This window comes from Bos grunniens, chromosome 13, assembly GCF_055505025.1.
Source record: "Bos grunniens cultivar Pamir isolate PY7600 chromosome 13, Bosgru_T2T1.0, whole genome shotgun sequence".
Taxonomy (NCBI): Eukaryota; Metazoa; Chordata; class Mammalia; order Artiodactyla; family Bovidae; genus Bos; species Bos grunniens.
The window spans coordinates 6,013,112-6,031,041 of NC_141177.1; the positions used below are offsets into that span (position 1 = coordinate 6,013,112).

The window sequence follows — 17,930 nt, forward strand, 5'->3', positions numbered from 1 at the left end:
CCCAGTTCATCCCCTTCTCTGCTTTATTATTCTCCATAGTCGATTACCATCTTCTGACATACTATATTTTATTTGTTTATTTTATTGTTTACTCCTTCCAGTTGAATGTAAATTCCTTCCCTCCAGCAGAACAGAAACTCAACAGCAGAAAAGCAAAGAGAGCAAAGACTGAAAAGAAGACAACATACGAGGACAGACTCAATGGACTTGAGTTTGAGCAAACTCCGGGAGATAGTGAAGGGAAAGGGAAGTCTGGCGTGTTGCAGTCCATGGGATGACAAAGAGTTGGACAGGACAAGGAACAACAAAATTCAAGGATGGTAGGGTGACTACAAAAGGTTTGACATGTGTGTAATGGGAGCACCAGAAAGAGAAGAAAAAGAGAAAGGGACAAAAGACATATTAGAAAAAAATACATTGAAAATTTCTGCAAAATTAATGTCAGACACCAAACCACAGATCCAGGAAGCTCAGTGATCACAAAGTAGGATAAATGCAAACAAACAAAAGCCTACACCCACGCAGGACTCTAGCAGCTGCTCTCTCGCTGCGGAAGGGGCGGGATTGCCATGGTTCACTTCTTGCACTGGGCCTTTCACCTCTGGACCCGCAGAAGGATGTCCTGGGCTGCGGTGGGTGCAGATGAACACCCGTGTCCACAGTAGGAAGTAAAGTCTGCAGAGGTTGAACCCCTGCCAGGCTCTATATTCACCAGGCAGTGCGTGCGGTAGGAGTTTCTGTGCCCTGGGGCATCTCAGCCTCTGCCAAGGGAGTTGACTTTGTGCAGCTGGGAGGAGGCGTAGCAGGGTGAGGCCCACCTCCCAGGGGACCTTGGGCAAGTACCTTTCTCAGGTCTCAGATCTCACCTGTGCCTGCCAGGGTGGCGGCGATTTTGCAGGATGATGTTGGTTTAGATGCAAATGCTAGGCATGGCATTAGGCTCTGCTTATCATCCTGATGAACCCAAATGCCCCAAGCCTCCACTGTATCCCACGTGCACTGGGGACATTTTACTCCCCATGGTCATTAACAGGAAAACTTCTGAACCCGGCTGGAGGAACTGGCACCACTACCCCCCGACTCCAAGACAAATTCCTTAAATTCCATGTATTCCTTCACCCCTTTTCTGCCTAAGAATGCCTGTTAAACTGAACTTAGCAACATGCAAAAAAAAAAAAATCCTAAAAGAAGCCTAAGGAAAAAATCACCTCATCTCTGGAGGAACAAAGAGAAGGTTTACATCTGACCAGCAAGAAGAGAATGGAATGCAAAATTTAAAGTATTGAAAAAAAGCAAACACTACCAGCCTAGAATTCTGGACCATGCAAAATTATTCTTCAGAAGGGGAGAAACTGTGATTTTTTTTTTCAGACAAACAAAAACTGAAGGAATTTGTTGCCTGTAGCCCTGCCTTGCATGAAATGTTTTCTAAAAGTTATTTAGAGAGATGGAAAAAGATAGAAGTTATAAACTCGGAACTTCATAGCAATGTGGGAGTTCCCTGGTGGCCAAGTGGGTAAGAGTCCAGCTTTCACTGCCGTGGATCAGGTTCAATCCCTGGTGGGGGAGCTGAGATCCTGAAAAGCTCAGGGTGGACAAAAAAGAAAAGAAAAAGAAAGAGAGATGCCTGTTTCCATTGGGGAAACTGAGATCCTGCAAGCCCGAGGGTGCCCAACAAAAGAAAAAAAGAAAGATATCTGTTTACATAAGGAACAATCATCAAAGAAGAAATAAGCAAAGACAAAATAAAACTTCAATTTTCTTATTATCAGTTCAGTTCAGTCACTCAATTGCGTCCGACTCTTCGCAACCCCATGGACTGCAGCAAGTGAGACCTCCCTGTTCATCACCAACTCCCAGAGCTTGCTCAAACTCACATCCATTGAGTTGGTGATGCCATCCAACCATCTCATCCTCCATTGTCCCCTTCTCCGCCCACCTTCAATCTTTCCCAGAATCAGGGTCTTTTCAAATGAGTCAGTTCTTCACACCAGGTGGCCAAAGTATTGGAGCTTCAGCTTCAGCATCAGTCCTTCCAATGAATATTCAAGACTGATTTCCCTTAGGATGGACTGGTTGGATCTCCTTGCAGTCCAAGGGACTCTTAAGAGTCTTCTCCAACACCACAGTTCAAAAGCATCAATTCTCTGGAGCTCAGCCTTCTTTATAGTCCAACCCTCACATCCATACCTGACTACTGGAAAAATCATAACTTTGACTAGACAGACCTTTGTTGGCAAAGTAATGTCTCTGCTTTTTAATATACTGTCTAGCTTGGTCATAGCTCTTCTTCCAAGGAGCAAGTGTCTTTTAATTTCATGGCTGCAGTCACCATCTTCCACTCTCTTTTTCACTTTCTGTCTTAAGGGCAGTGTCATCTGCATACCTGAGGTTCTTGATATTTCTCCCGGCAATGTTGATTCCAGCTTGCACTTCATCCAGCCTGGCATTTCGCATGATATATTCTGCATATAACAGAAAATAATAATAACTTCTTATTATTAATTGATCTAATAAATAACAAAGATGGGCCCACTAAAGATAGAAATTGTATGGACCTAACAGAAGCAAGGAGAAGGCAAAGGCAACCCACTCCAGTACTCTTGCCTGGAAAATCCCATGGACGGAGGAGCCTGGTAGGCTGCAGTCCATGGCGTCGCTAAGAGTCAGGCACGACTAACTGACTTCACTTTCACTTTTCACTTTCATGCATTGGAGAAGGAAATGGCAACCCACTCCAGTATTCTTGCCTGGAGAATCCCAGGGACAGAGGAGCCATCTATGGGGTCGCACAGAGTCAGACATGACTGAAGTGACTTAGCAGCAGCAGCAACAGAAGCAAAAGATATTAAGAAGAGGTGACCCAGAGGGATGGGGAGGAGGGTTCAGGATGGGGGAACACATGTACACCCGTGGCTGATTCATGTCGATGTATGGCAAAAACCACCACAATTTTGTAAAGTAATTAGCCTCCATTAAAATTAAGAAATTAATTTAAAAGAAAAAAAACAGAAAAGGTGGCAAGAATACACAGAACTATACAAAAAAAGATCTTAATGATCCAAGTAACCACAATGATGTGATCACTCACCTAGAGCCAGACATCTCAGAGTGCAAGTGGGCCTTAGGCAGCATCACTACAAACAAAGCTAATGGAGGTGTTGGAATTCCAACTGAGCTATTTCAAATCCTAAAAGATGATGGTGTTAAAGTGCTTCCCTTGATATGTCAGCAAGTTTGGAAAACTCAGCAGGGGCCGCAGAACTGGAAAAGGTCAGTTTTCATTCCAATCCCAAAGAAGGGCAATGCCAAAGAATGTTCAAACTACCACACAATTGCACTCATTTCATATGCTAGTAAGATAATACCCAAAATCCTTCAAGCTAGGCTTCAATAGTATGTGAACCAAGAACTTTCAGATGTACAAGCTGAATTTAGAAAAGGCAGAGGAACCAAAGATCAAATTGCCAACATCTGTTGGATCATAGAGAAAGCTAGAGAATTTCAGAAAAAAATTCTACTTCTGTTTCACTGACTATACTACAACCTTTGACTGTGTGGATCACAACAAACTGGAAAATTCTTAAAGTGTAGGAGTACCAGACCACCTTATCCGCCTCCTACAAAACCTGTATGCAGGTCAAGAAGCAACAGTTAGAACTGGACATGGAACAATGGACTGGTTCCAAATTGGGAAAGGACTGCATCAAGGCTGTATGCATTACATCACGAGAAATGCCAGGCTGGATAAAGTACAAGCTGGAATCAAGATTGCTGAGAGAAATATCAGTAACTTCAGATACACAGATGACACCACCCTAATGCAGAAAGCAAAATGGAATTAAAGAGCCTTTTGATGAAAGTGAAAGAGGAGAGTGAAAAAGCTGGCTTAAAACTCAACATTCAAAAAACTATGATCATGTCATCCGGCCCCATCACTTCATGGCAAATAGATGGGGAAACAATGAAAACAGTGACAGACTTAATTTTCTTGGGCTCCAAAATCACTGCGGACAGTGACTGCAGCCATGAAATTAAAAGACACTTGCTCCTTGGTAGAAAAGCTATGACAAACCTAGACAGTATACAGAGGTCTGTATAGTCAAAGCTATGGTTTTTCCGGTAGTCACGTACAGATGTAAGAACTGGACAACAAAAAAGACTGAGCAGCAAAGAAATGATGCTTTTGAACTGTGGTGTTGGAGAAGACTCTTGAGAGTCCCTCGGACTACAAGGAGATCCAACCAGTCAATCCTAAAGGAGATCAACCTTGAATATTCACTGGAAGGGCTGATGCTGAAGCTGAAGCTCCAATATTTTGGCCACCTGATGTGAAAGCCAACTCATTGAAAAAAGACACTGATGCTGAGAAAGATTGAGGGCAGGAGGAGAAGGGGACAACAGAAGACGAGATGGTTGGATGGCATCACTGACTCAATGGACTTGAGTTTGAGCAAACTCTGGGAAATAGTAAAGGGCAAAGAAGCCTGGCATGCTGCAGTCCATGCGGTCGCAAAGAGTTGGACATGACTGAGCCGCTGAACAACAGCAATAATGTATTCCATTAGTATGCTTATATATGTATACACGTATAAAAACGCAGGAGACGTAAGAGAAGCAGATTTGATCCCTGAGTTGGGAAGATCTCCTGGAGAAGGGCATGACAACCCGCTCCAGTACTCTTGCCTGGAGAATCTCATGGACAGAGGAGCCCCGCAGGCTACAGTCCATAAGGTGGCGAAGAGTCGGACACGACTGAAGAGACTTAGCACACACAAGCACACATGTGTACACAGGTACATGTATATATACATACATTTCAGTATATATATGTGAATTGAATAACAGTAATGATACAAGAGACAAGAAGGAGAAATTTGGATTAGTTACTATAAGGTACTCAAACTATGTGCCAAGTCTTACAGTGTTATTTGAAAGTGAATTTGTATTAGTTGTAAATGTATACTGCAAGTTCCAGGGAAACCACTAAAAAAGTTTTGCTTGTTTTTTTTTTAAGTATAATAGGACTTCCCTGTTTTTTCAATAGGACTTCACTTATATACAGTGAAATGTATATACATACATATACTTGTATACACACGTGTGCTTGTGCGTGCTAAGCCTCTTCAGTCGTGTCCAACTGTTTGCCACCTTATGGACTGTAGCTTGCTGGGCTCCTCTGTCCATGAGACTTTCCAGTGCCTAAGAGTCTGTGCTCTCAATGCAGGGGGCCCGGGTTCGATCCCTGATCAGGGAACTAGATCTCACAGGCTGAAACTAAGAGTTCACATGCTGGAAGTCAAAGATCTTATATGACGCAACTTAAAAAAAAAAAAAAAGATTCCACGTACCACAACTAAGACCCAATGCAGCCAAATACACAAATAAATAAAATAAAATATAAAAAAAGAAGGATGGGAAAGATATCCCATGCAAATGGAAACCAAAAGAGAGCAAAGATAACTGTACTTATAAAAGACAAAATAGACTTTAAGACAAAAACTGTAGGAGACAGAGACTTCATCTAGTGATAAAAGGGTCAGTTCATCAAGAAGATATGACAGTTGTAAATATATAGGCACCTAACATATATTAAATAAATACCAGCAGATCTGAAGGGAGAAATAGATAGCAATACAATCGTAGTGGGAAATTTAAGTAGGGATTTGAGTGGATTAAAGCACCACTTTCAACTATGGATAGATCACCCAGACAGAAAATCAATGCAGAAACACTATATTTGAACTATACTTTACACCAAATGGCCCTAACAGACATATATAGAACATTCCATCCAAAAACCCCCAAATTCATGAAGAACAATGTTAAGGACAGATCATAAGTGCATTCTCAGTCATTCAGTCTTACCCGACCCTTTTCGACCCCATGGATTGTAGCCCGCCAGGCTCCTTTGTCTGCAGAATTTTCCAGGCAAGAATAATGGAGTGGGTTGCCATTTCCTCCTCCAAAGATAGATTATATTAGGTCACAAAACAAGTTTTAACAAATATAAGAAAATTTCTACCTTAGCAAATATCTTTTCTGAACACAGTGCTATGAAACTAGAAATCAATAACAAGAAAAATGGAAAATTTCTGTGTGAAAATGAAATAACACATTTCTGAACAACCATTGAGTCAAAGAGGAAATCGAAAAGTACCTTGAAAGAAGCAATAATGGAAATGCAATATTCCAAAACTTATAGAATGCAGCAAAAACAGTTCTAAGAGGGAAGTTTATAGCTATAAACCGGTACATCAGCAATAATAATAATAATAATAAGTCTTAAAAAACAATCTAACTTTACACTTCAAGAAACCAGAAAAAAGAAGACCAAAGTAAGCCCAGCGTCAGCAAAAGGAAGAAAATGAAGAAGATCAGAAAAGAAGTAAACGAAATCAAGACCAGAAAAGCAACATAAAAATCAAGAACTATTTTTTTAAAGATAAAACTGACAAACCTTCAGCTAGGCTAAGGGGGAAAAAAGAGATAAGACTTGAATAAATAAGTAAAAGGTGTACATGTTGGGAAGGAAGACATAAAACTGTTTTTGTTCATAGATGACATGATTATCTAAGTAGAAAATCCAAAAGAACTGGCATAAAAAAATTCCTGAACTAACAAATGACTATAGCAAAGTCAGAGAATACAAGTTCAATATGCAAAAGTCAATCACTTTCCTACAAACCAGCAATAAACAAGTAGAATCTGAAATTTAAAAAACACAATACCATTTACAGTATCAACCCAAAAACTGAAACAGGTATAAATCCAACAGATACGTATAAGATCTATATAAAAGAAAAGTACAAAGGATGCGCACAATAAAGGACAAAAACGGTAAGGACCTAACAGAAGCAGGAGACTAAGAAGAGGTGGCAAGAATACACAGAAGTGTACAAAAAAGGTCTTGATGGCCCCAGTATCCACAATGGTGCAGTCACTTACCTAGAGCAGGACATCCTGGAGTGTGAAGTCAAGTGGGCCTTAGGAAGCATTACTAGGAACAAAGCAAGTGGTGGTGACGGAATTCCAGTTGAGCTATTTAAAATCCTAAAAGATGATGCTGTTAAAGTGCTGCACTCAACATGCCAGCAAATTTGGAAAACTCAGCCGTGGCCACAGGACTGGAAAAGGTCAAGGGGGCCTCGAAGAAACCACACATACACACACATAGATCATGGGTGCCTGCAAGAAACGTGCTGTGACCCAAGATCTCCTGTGTTCCAGGAGCTTTGCTGAGCCCTTTCCATGTGCTGTCTCCCCCAGTCCTCATGAAACACTACTAGGAAAGCATCATTATCTGCATTTTGCAGCCAAGGAGGCTGAAGCAAAGCGCAGTAAGGTGAACTTGTCCAAGGTCGTCTAGCTAAGAACAGGCACAGCCAAGATTTTAACCCGGGTCTGTCCAATTTTACCAGGTTGTGTGCATGCTAAGTCGCTTCAGTCATGTCTGACACTTTGTAACCCTATGGACTATAGCCCGCCAGGCTCCTCTGTCCATGGCATTTCCCAGTCAAGAATACTGGAGCTTGTCGCCATTTCCTCCTCCAGGGTATCTTCATCTCTGAAGTCTCCTGTATTGGTAAGTGGATCCTTTATTTTACCACTAGCGCCACCTGGGAAGCCCCTTTACAAGGCTGTCGTTCAGCCGCTAAGTCATGTCTGACTCTTTGCGACCCCATGAACTGCAGCACCCCAGGCTTCCATGTCCTTCACTTCCTCTTGGAGTTTGCTCCAATTCATATCCACTGAGTTAGTGATGCCATCCAACTCTCATCCTCTGTTGCCCCCTTCTCCTGCCTTCAATCTTTTCCAGCATCAAGTCTTTTACTGTGAGTCAGCTCTTTGTATCAGGTGCCCAAAGTATTGGAACTTCAGCTTCAGCGTCAGTCCTTCCAGTGAATATTCAGGGTTGATTTCCTTTAGGACTGACTGGTTTGATCTCCTTGCAGTCCAAGGGACTCTCAAGAGTCTTCTCCAGTACCACAATTACCTGGTAAAAGGATCGAACATAATAATTTAGTAGACGAAACTGTGCGGTGTTTGACAGGTCTGGTCTGGAGCCAGACTCAGTTCAGTTGCTCAGTTGTTCCCGACTCTTTGTGACCCCATGGACTGCAGCGCACTCGGCAGGCTGCAGCTAGACTGCCTGGGTTCAAAATCCTGACTCCTCCACTTAGTGGTTATATGGCATCAGGGGGTTCTCTAGCTGCTGTGTCTCAGAGTTTACATCTGTAGAATAAGGCTCGTTTCCTTAAGCAATAGTTATACATTAAAGCCCTCGGGGTCAAGAATAGGATGAGGTGACCGAGGCAGAATTGTACCAGTGCAGAGTTGGATTCTGTCATTATCTGAAATGTTGATATTTTGTTCATCGTAGCTTTTTTGCATTAATTTTTTAATAAGCTTTACCTAGATTGCCAAGTTTGGGGCACACCCTTAAATCTCTTGAGAAATGAGTGCCTCACTCACCTCATCTTGGTCCCATCCCTGCCCTTGGGGGACTCAGCCTTGAGCAAAGCAAATTCCTGCCTTAAAGTGATGCACATCGTAGAGGGGAAGGCTGCCAATCAACGGAGTTTAAATGTATGACACATCTGAAGCTAAGAAGAAAAACAAAGTTGGGGAAAGAGAGAGACACGAAGCGGAAAAAAAAATAGAACCCACCTCACAAGGTTGGTATAAAGATTAAAATAAGTAATTCACATAAAGCACCTAGTGTAAAGGCGGGCGCCTGCTAAAGCGCTCTGCAGACACTGGCCATTAATGTGACTTCAGTGTTGGCTCTGGGGGCACATTACAGAGACTGCAGGGCTCTGCTCTCCTGGAGCTTGCTGGGGCAGTGTTGGTTTCATAAACTGAGAGCTGGGCCCCACTGATGCCAGGATTCTTAACCTTTTTGTGGACCCCCAGGCAGTCCAGTGAAGCCCACAGACCCCTCCTCAGATAATAATTTTAAGTGCATAAAATAAAATACATAGGTTTACAAAAGAAATCTGTTGACATGGAATTATCAAGATATTTTTAAATACATGGGCTTCTTAGCAAATTAAATAACAAGAGCTAGAAGTGGGTCTGAGGCAGGAGGTAGATGACACCCCCCCACTCCAAGCAACTGGAGATTTATTCCCTGTAGACTGAAACTCCAAGACGAGAATCGCATGACAATCGAGGAAGGCGGCTGGGCACGGCTCTGATCACATATTTCTCATTCTCCAAGTTAAGAGACCTCCCTGATCACACATGCGCAGAAAGGCTCCTTGGAGGTTAGAGGGTGAGTGATGCCAAGGGATGTTCTACCCATATGCCTTTCCGGTAAAATCCATCTTGGCTAAGAATGCATGCACACACATGGGAGGACCCCGAGATATACCCAATGTGCACTGTGAAGCGGCAAATCAAAATGATTGGCCAAAGGAAGCCCAAAAGAAATGCCCCATATAAATAATTCAAACTACCATGAGGGACTCTCCTTCTGAGTCTGCTCATGTGTCTATCCACACACTGTATCTTTTCCTCCTGATAAATACTTGCTTCACCACTTTCTGTCTTTGTGGCAATTCTTTTCTGCAAAGCCGAGGATCCAGGGCCCTTGTCATTGACCATGGTCTAGTGGCTAGGATCTGCAGCTCTCACCGCCATGACCCAGCCTCAATCTCTGGCTGGGAACCCAAGCCCCACTCCAAGCCATTCCAGGCCGAGGCCACCTGAGATCAGGTCTAGTAACTACCATAATTTCAAGGGAGTAAAGCATTTCTTTTCTTTCAAGGAAGTAAAGCATTTCTTGGATTTCCTTGGTGCCTCAGATGGTAAAGAATCTGTCTGTAATGAAGGAGTCCAGGGTTCAATCCCCTGGGTTGGAAAGATCTGATGGAGATGGGAATGGCAACCCACCCACTCCAATATTCTTGCCTGGAGAATTCCATGGACAGAGGAGGCTGGTGGGCTACAGTCCATGGGGTCACAAAGAGTCAGACACAACTGAGCGACTAACACACACAAAGCATTTCTGGGCTGCTTCAAGGGATCTGCAACAGCATAATGGAGATGCAAAATCATATAGTGTTTGTTAGTGACAATATCACAAATACTGCTTATATTACTAAGATTTTTTTTCTCTATAACTGAAGGAAGTGCTACATGTCAGCTGGAGGTCAGTGAAAATAAAACTATCGAGTATTGTCCCATTAAAGTTCACGGACCCAGCTTACAAATCCCTGCATAAAGGGGTCTTTGAAATCTATTTCATGGGTCACAACTAGCACTTTTTTGGATGAAATAATGATATAGACCAGACCAGATTAGAACAGAATATAATAGATCGGCATGCATTGCTCACAATAAAATGAATTCAGATTCATGAAACTTTCATTTCACTTGTGTGTGTTGGTGGTGGTGGTGGGGGGGCGGTGTGTGTGTGACAGTTCACAATGCGAAAATACCTCTGAGCTTCCCTGGTGGTGCAGTGGTTAAGAATCTGCCTTGCAATGCAGGGGACATGGGTTCAATCCCTAGTCCAGAAAGATCCCACATGCCGTGGGACAACGAAGGGCAAGTGCAGCAAGCACTGAGCCTGCCGCCCTAGATCCGGTGCTCCGAAACTAGAGAAGCCTGAGCGCTGCAACCAGAGAATAGCTACTCTCACCACTAGAGAAAGACCACACACAGCAACGAAGACCAGCACAGCCAAAAATGAAATTAATTAATGGTCAGAAATATCTGAGGAGCAATGGCTCGAGGGAGGGCAGATCCAGCACGGCCGTGGCCCCATCGCAGGGGCAAACTTCCTTGTCCCCCGCTCCGGGCCCCCACTGGCCTTGGCTTGGTCCTTGTCTGCCCTTCTGCCTACACACAAATATACACACAAGACCCGAGCTCAGAAAACGCTCTGCTGTCAGTGGCTACACAGCTGTTTCCCCCGTCCTCAGGGAGAGGAGCAGGTGTGGCGATGCCCATGTCCTGAGCTCATCGCCTGTCTGGGGACATGCCCCTCCTGATGGCCACATGCACATATTAGGCAAATATTAGGCAAGCTGTTTGTGAAGAGCCAGCTGGCAGCATGTCTGGAAGTGCCGGGCTCCAAAGGTTTGGGGCCAATTAAACAGCCTCTGATGAGCTGCTATAGGGAGCGAAGGCTGGGCAGATACTTTGGTGCTTTTTTCTGAATGTGTCTGTGTTCCTATTGCCCAACCTCAATAGCAAAGGTGAAAGTCTGGGGACTCCCCTGGTGGTCCAGTGGCTAAGATTCCCTGCTCCCAGTGCAGGGGGCCTGGGTTCAATCCCTGGACAGGAAACTAGCTCCCACATGCCACAGCTAAGACCTGGAGCAGTCAATAAGTTTTCTTTAAAAAGGTGAGAGCCTGGGAGAGGATATTGGAATCAGAAAAACAAACTTCTAAGGGAATCGACTCTCTGGTTTCCCAAGGGGAAGGGGGTTTGACCCTCAGCAGATGGGAGCTGAGGAAACAAATTATTCGCTTGTCGGGATGTGCTGGCAATTAACCCTGTGCTAATAAACAGGAAAGAGCTAAAGGGGGAAGACGGGCTTTGTCTGGCGGAGGTGGGAAGAGCGGGGATTTAAAGCTGCAGCTCAATCTAGTGGTTCAGAAGGGAAACGCTAGGGTCTGAAGCATCATACTTCGGCCACCTCATGCTAAGAGGTGACTCATTGGAAAAGACCCTGATGCTGGCAGGGATTGAGGGCAGGAGCAGAAGGGGACGACAGAAGATGAGCTGGCTGGATGGCATCACCGACTCGATGGACATAAGTTTGGGTAAACTCCGGGAATTGGTGATGGACAGGGAGGCCTGGGGTGCTGTGATTCATGGGGTTGCAAAGAGTCGGACACGACTGAGTGACTGGACTGAACTGAACTGAAGCGTCTGAGTTCAAATTCTGCCTACACTATTGCTTTGCTATGTGACCTCTGTATGGCAAGTCATTTTCCCTCTGTGGATCCTTGTTTTTTTAAGTCTATAAAATGGGGAAATAACAGTGTTTACTTTGAAAGACTACTGGAAAGCTTTAACAAAAAGATGTTAAATGCCTAGCCCTACGCTTAGCATGCATAAGTACTCAATAATGGCCAGCTCTCTTTGTTACCATCAATGTTACTTGTCCCATAGCCTGCGGCCTATATCTGTTCCTTAGTGGAGATCTATTGTTCAGGCTGAGCTCCTCACAATGCCAGAAATCACAGAGAACATAAAATCCTGCTAGTTAAGCTTTATTGAGCATTTACTGTATGCCAGGCACGGTTCTGAGCACTTCGCATGCATTTATTTGCTAATTAATTCTTAGCAACGACTCTATAAAAATCAACCTATGAAATTATCATCATGAGTATTATAAAATTATCATCAACAACAATTCCATGAAACTGTCATCACCCTCATTTTACAAATGAGGAGCTGGGTTAGTTACCAACTGCTGTATAACAAATTACCCCAACACTTAGCAGCTTAGAACAACAGTAAACGCTTATTATCTCACAACTTCTGTGGCTCAGGGATTTGGGGACTGCTTAGCTGTGTGGCTCCAGGGCCGACGCTCTGATGAGGCTGCGGTCAAGATGTTGGCCAGGGCTATAGTCCTCTGAAAGCCTGGCTAGACTGGAGGACCCACTTCCAAGATAGTTCCCGCAGGGGCCTGACAAGTTGGTGTTGGGGCTGTTGGCAGAAGGCCTTGGTCCTTCACCACACGAATCTCTCCATAAGGTGTTTTCCCTTTCTTTACAATATGGCTGAGGGCTTCTCCCAGAGTAAGTGATCCAAGAGAAAGACAGAAGCTGGAATTTCTTCTTGCTCTAATTTTTTTGTGTGTGTGTGAAAAAAAAAAAAACACATGTAACACAAACTTTACGAACTCTAGCCATTTTGACGTATACAGTTCTCAGTGATATCAAGTACATTCATATTGCTGTGCGGCCATCACCACCATCCATCTCCAGCATGTTTTCATCTTGCAAAACCGCAACTCTGTACCCGGTACACAATAGCTCCCCATTTCTCCTTCCTCAGTCCCTCTTGAAGCTGAGGAGGTGGTGATTGTGAGACAAGATCTAATTGACAGAAGGAGCTAGCCACCAGGAGAGCTACTAGGAGAGCTTTTCAGACAGAAGGCACAGCAAGTGCAAAGGCACTGAGGTAGGAACACTCTCAGGAGACCAGCTTGGCTGGAGCAGGATGAGTAAGAAGAATGATAGGTAGGAGGTGAGAGAGGTCAACAGGGCTTGATCACACAGCACCTTGTTAAGCAAGGTCACTCTCAGAGCAGCCATGGGGGCATTTAAGGCAGAGACCAACACAGTCCTGGCATCTAGGTGATGGTGGTGGTTTAGTCACTAAGTCGTGTCTGACTCTTGTGATCCCATGGACTATAGACCACCAGGTTCCTCTGTCCATGGGATTTCCAGCCAAGAATACTGGAGTGGGTTGCCATTTCCTTCTCCAGGGATCTCCCTGACCCAGGGATCGAATCTGGGTCTTGTGCATTGCAGGCAGACTTTTCACCGTCTGAGCCACCAGGGAAGCTTGCATCCAGGAGCCTCTCACATAATGAAGACAGTCCCAGATGAACCTAGAAGAATCTGCTCCTCCAAGGCAGCGTCCAAGAGCTCAGCCTGGAGCAGCTCAGCCAGAGTCGCTACCATCCATCCTCGTTTCAGCCTCCCTGTAAGCCAGACTAGCATCCCCATTAATATAAATGAGGTCTTTGCTGACTTTGATTTCCAAATGAGCCCAGCCGTTCAAGATCTCTATTCCAGGAAATGAGAAATTTATGTAATGAAAATTAAAAGAGAAACTGGGGAAGCGGCTCTTTAAGTGCCTACTTCCTGGGTAAGTGAGTCAGATCTGGCAGGAGATGGATGAAGATGCCACCCTAGGTCTCCTGGGAACCTGTGACCAGCAGGGAGGCAGGGAGCATCCTGGCTATAGGCAAAAATGAAGCCCCCAGACCCCCTTCCTTTACTCCAAAAAACAGCCATGATAATAATAGCTCATCTTCACTGCTCCTGTTCACCTGCCCAACCCTGTTCTAAGCACTTTACTTACATGGGTTATTTCGTTCAACCTTCATGACAAAAAGATGGTATAGGCACTACTATGTTCCCCATTTTACAGATGGGAAAACTGAGGCTCAGGTTGTGACCTGATCAAGGACACATAGAAAACAGTGACCAAAATGGGACTCGAGTCTTTTGTCTTTCATCTCCACAGATCCTCTAGTCCAGAGCTCAGACAGTGTGGAATGGAAGGAAGGCTCAGGAGGCAGAGAGATTTGGGTTCGAATCCAAGCTTCAACTACTGACCTGCTATATGACCTTGAACAAACTGCTTACTTCCTGGCGGCTCAGTTCCTTTATAATTTTTGCCCCTTCTCCATTGAGTTCATCCCTGAATTAAAGAAGATAATGTATAAAGATGGCAACACAGGATTTCAGATGCCTTCTCAAACTAATTTTAAAAACCAATGGTAAACTCTTAGAACTGAAAAGTCTTTGGGCAATAGCTTCAGGTACAGTTGGATCTAGGGGCTCTAAAGATGCCAAGGGCTCAGTTTTTTCTTTTTCTCCATGTAGGAGACCCTCCCTAAGAGCTCCAAGATTACATCAGATTTCTGACAGCTAGAAATCTTGGTTGAAAGAAAGTTTTTTTCAAACAGCACAGCAAAAGTCCTAGTATTCACTCTGATTGGACCAAGTTGGGTCACATGATCATCCCATCACCAATCTCTATGGCCAGAGAGATGGACAATGCTGACTGGGCCACCCAGGCCATCCCCTCCTAGAGCTACAGGGAGGGGTGCAGAAAACCAGGGCTGAGCCATTTGCACTGTGAGGGGGAGAGGCTAGCCTCCTCCCAAAAACCTGGGGTGCTCTTACCAGAAAAATAAAGAATGTATGCTGGGCCAGCAGGAATACCAGATGGTGATCCTGGCACATAGTAGGCCATAAATAAATACATGTGCAATTGAACAAAAAAATTTTCCACCCCAGAGGATGGTTGTAAGGATAAAGTGAAATAACGTATGTGACTCCCTGGCACATATCAGCGCTCCATAAATCTTGTCTTAGAGAAACAAGAGGTGCTCAGATTGAGTTTAGATTCTGGTCACACGCTACACGCTAATGAGCACAGATGCTGGAAGAAACTGGAAGAAAAGGCTTCCCTCACCTCAGCCAGGCCTCCCCCACATTTATTTTACATCCTGCAGACAGAACAGGACCAGGCCTCAGGTAAACAAAGTGAGGCTCTTGCTGTGGCGTAAAATGTAAGGGGACAGGGGCTTCCCTGGTGGTCCCATGGTTAGGGCTTCACCTTCCAATGCAGGGGGTGGGGGGTTCGATCCCTGGTTGGGGAGCTAAGATTCCACATGCCTCATGACCAAGAAGGCAAAACATAAAACAGAAACAATATTGTAACAAATTCAATAAAGACTTAAAAAATGGTCCACATCAAAAAAAAAATCTTTTAAAATTGTATTTAGAAAAATGTAATTAGAAAAAAAAATGTACTTCAGGGACACTGAAAAATAAATAATATTTTAAAAAATCGATAGTACAAAAACCCATGATATTCAAAATATTAACATTTTAAATAGACGTATCCTTACGTACACATTTACATATCACTTCTGTGCAAATATCCAGACATATGCGCATATGGACATTTTCACAGACATATCTTTGTGTATTTCCTCATAAAATCTGCACAGAGCCACTGCATGGCACAATCCCAGGGGGTCCCATTCCACTGTAATCTGCATAGATGGCATCCTTCCTCTGTGCAAGAACAGCACCTCTGGCTGAACACAGCAGGCCTGTGTGTGAACAAACATGTACACACATCTCCATCCATGAGAAGACTCACAGCCACCCACGCAGGACTAAATGGTGCCACGTAACACCATTCATGCACACACGCCAAACAGTGGAACTGCACGATATGGTTTCATACAGCTGACTTGCTCGCCCCAGGGCTTCTGCACTTGCTGTTTGCTTTACCTGGGATGTTCTTGCCGTATAACCACGTAGCTCCCTCTCTTGCCTCCTACATCCTCGAAGCTGACTTTGTCAGAAGGGCTCTAACACCTCCACAACCTACCATTGTCTAAAATTGCAAACCCTCACCCACAGTCCATATCCCCTCCAAACTGGCTTTATTTTTCCCCTTGACATTTAAGACCATCTGACATGATACGTGGCTCCCCAGGTGGCTCAGTGGTAAAGAATCTGCCTGCCAATGCAAGAGATGTAGCTTCAACCCCTGGATCAGGAAGATCCCCTGGAGGAAGAAACTGCAACCCACTCCAGTATTCTTGCCCGGAAAACCCCATGGAGAGAAGAACCTGGCGGGCTGCAGTCCATGGGATCACAAAGAGCAGGACACAGCTTATCAACTGACCATACACATACATAATGTATTTTCCTTTTTATCCTATTGAATGTCTACCCCGCTAAAATGTCAGGGCTTCCCTGCTGGCTCAGACAGCAAAGAATCTACTTGCAATGCAGGAGACCTAGTTTTGATCCCTTCATTGAGAAGATCCCCTAGAGAAAGGAATGGCTACCCACTCCAGTACTCTTGCCTGGAGAATTCCATGGACAGAGGAGCCTGGTAGGCCACTGTCCATGGAGTCACAAAGAGTTGAACACGACTGAGCAACTAACACTTTTACCACTAAAATATCAGCTCTACAAAGGCAAGGATTTTTGTCTGCTTTGTTCACTGCTGTGTTTCCCAGCTTTAGAGCATTGCCTCACACAGAGTAGGTGCTCAATAAATATTAGTTAAATGAATGGAAAAAGCCAAGAAAGTGGGGATCCCTGAGGATGACTGAGACCAAATTTCCCACTACCTCAGCAGAAAGGCAACCAAAAGTCAGATGAAAGTTGAATTCTAGAACTTAGTGGCAATGTAAGATACATTCTAAGTGATGTGAGCGTACTATCTCCTTTAATTATCACAGCAGCCCTGTTAGGCTGGGGTTCCCAGTGTCCAGCATCTAATGCCTGATGATATGAGGTGGAGCTGATGTGATAATAATAGAAATTAAATGCTCAATAAATGTAATACACTTGAATCATCCCAAAACCATCCCCCTCCCTGACCGCTGTCCATGGAAAAACTGACCTCCACAAAACCAGTCCCTAGCGCCAAGAAGGTTGGGAACCATGCGTAAGATACCACTGTCTATCCCCAGTTTACCTGGAGGGAATCAAGGCACTGAGCAGTTAAATCACTTGGACAAGACGTGCAGAAGTGGTAAAGCTGAGATTCAAGCCCAGCATCCTGGCTCCACCCAGTCCACTCCTACACACGCGCGCGCGCGCGCGCACACACACACACACACACACTCTTATATAGTGTCACCCGGTCCTTTCAGTTTTTAGGCAACTCTCAGAAAAGAAACCTCCTTCCCCCAGACTGGGTGTCTGGAGTCCCCACCCCTCACTGACCTCATTGCACCCCAGCCAAATTCAAATCTGCAGCCCTGGCGACGTTGCTGTTGCTGCGGGAAGCTGTAGGCTGTCCAGTTGTCATGGCGATGGTCTCCGGCTCTTACCAACAGTCCCGCCTCCTGGCTGCCGGGCTGGCTCACTCTTGCCACGCTTAGAGGCTGTTCCGTGGCCTTGCTCCGTACCTGACCCCTTCTGGGTAGCTAGGTGGGCCCAAAGCTTCCCTTGTCTCTCCTGTTCCCCCCTGGGGGCAAGAGGATCAGAAGCAAGGCACCTGATCCCCGCCTACCTTCCTGGCCTCCTTGGCTATGTGACCTTGAGCTATAGTGTCTCCTGTCCCTGTTTTACAGGTGGCCACGAAGAGTTAATGAGCTCAGTGGTTCATTCATTCCACAAATTATTACTGAGCTCCTGCTATGTGCCAGGCAATGGTCTAGCTGCTGGGGATACAGCAACGACTAAGAC

The 17,930-nt window shown here is 44.7% G+C and overlaps 2 long non-coding RNA genes across 2 annotated transcripts; one reads left to right on the forward strand and one right to left on the reverse strand.

Moving 5' to 3' along the window:
• Positions 1 to 1,746: 1,746 nt before the first annotated feature.
• LOC147360033 (uncharacterized) lies at positions 1,747 to 7,996 on the reverse strand. Its single transcript, XR_015138921.1, has 2 exons — positions 6,949 to 7,996; positions 1,747 to 2,465 (listed from the first exon to the last, which is right to left on the reverse strand). It is a non-coding gene; the product is annotated as an uncharacterized LOC147360033 (long non-coding RNA).
• Positions 7,997 to 11,608: 3,612 nt separating this feature from the next.
• Positions 11,609 to 14,434, forward strand: LOC147360034 (uncharacterized). The gene is made up of 3 exons (XR_015138920.1): positions 11,609 to 11,777; positions 13,503 to 13,677; positions 14,224 to 14,434. It is a non-coding gene; the product is annotated as an uncharacterized LOC147360034 (long non-coding RNA).
• The last annotated feature ends 3,496 nt before the right edge of the window (positions 14,435 to 17,930 follow it).